Genomic DNA, 1,510 nt, shown 5'->3' on the forward strand with positions numbered 1-1,510 from the left:
TACATGATTTGCTTATTTTACACTATTATTTATTATCCAATATAAGATTAAACAAATTAAAAAAATATAATTAGAATTAACAAAAGAAATGTACATTTAAAATAGATATTTTTGGAGGGCCCAAGACTTCACATTTTCAATTATAGAGAAAAATAATTAGTTTTATAGAAGAACATAAAAAGGAAGAGAAGTTACAATATATTTGGTAATATCATGAATTTTGTGTGAATAAAAGTTCGAAGCTTAACTCATTTGGCTAATCCATATTTTACCCATATTACCATATTTTACCCATATTTTTATGGGTTGAATATGTGTATCAACCCATATTTTACTCATGTAAAAAGTCACTCACCCAACCCATTAAATATGGACGGGTTACCAAAATATGGGCTCATTTTGCCGGCACTAATTCAGATTAATGAAACCCCAAATACACACAATGATGAAAAAACAAAATTAACAAAAAACATAATAAATTTTCCTACTCCTACTTGCTAAATTTTCAAAGATTCTGCAGCCCTTTACCCCTACTCATGTTACAGGCATAACGGACATGCTATATCTTGTTAAAGGGTTAAGTCAAAAAATAGAATACTTCAACCACGATCCTCCCATGCTATTTTATAATATAGCAGTTGGGCATATATTACAGCAACAATCAAGGCAATATATATATATATATATATATAAAGTTATGTGTATGTATATATACTATAGGTCAAATGTAATTTGGTGCACAAAACTTGATGACTTATTTTTGGGCACAGTAAATTGTACTGTGGAGTATCCAAAATTTTAGAGCAAATTGCGCCAATTCCTGCGGTTGTTCATACACATTTGGGCCTTTATTTCTTTTGACTCAGCAATATTCGAAAAGAAAAAGTAAAACATGCGTATCTTCTTTCTATATATAGAAGACTTTATTGTACACATCAATTGTTGCATAATTTCAGTTCCTAAGGTCTTGCTTTTCTGTGCCGCCGTTGAGATTAGTTATATTATAACTACATGGAAATGAATAAATGTGATTGGAATTTAGTGGACGGTTTTATGGTCGTTGGTCTACCACTTTGACGGTCTGTCAAACTTTTTTCATTTTTCATTCGGTGTTTGATCATACCGTGAATAATTCACATTCTTATGTAGCATAAGATCTTTGAAAGGAATATTGATTCTTATCAAGATTTTTTTAAGAAGTTCGAATCCAAAACCTTTTTTGAACTACTTTGGTTATCTTTCCTTCACTTCATCTATTGTATTTTATATTTTGAATTTTGAGTAGGGCCAAACGAATTGGTCAATTTTATTTTATTTTTTTGTATATTTTTTAGTTTCAATGATTTCTCCAGGATTTAATGGGATAAGTTTCAAGTAATATAAGGCGCATGCATGAGGGAGACACATACACAAAGCTCCATGCTTAAATTACGCCCAAACTAGTGCGGCCTTCCTTGTCATGATTTCTTGCCAAAGATAAAAATGCAGTATTTATATACTAATTATAATA

The sequence above is a fragment of the Solanum tuberosum genome, unplaced genomic scaffold, assembly GCF_000226075.1.
Source record: "Solanum tuberosum cultivar DM 1-3 516 R44 unplaced genomic scaffold, SolTub_3.0 scf00091, whole genome shotgun sequence".
NCBI lineage: Eukaryota > Viridiplantae > Streptophyta > Magnoliopsida > Solanales > Solanaceae > Solanum > Solanum tuberosum.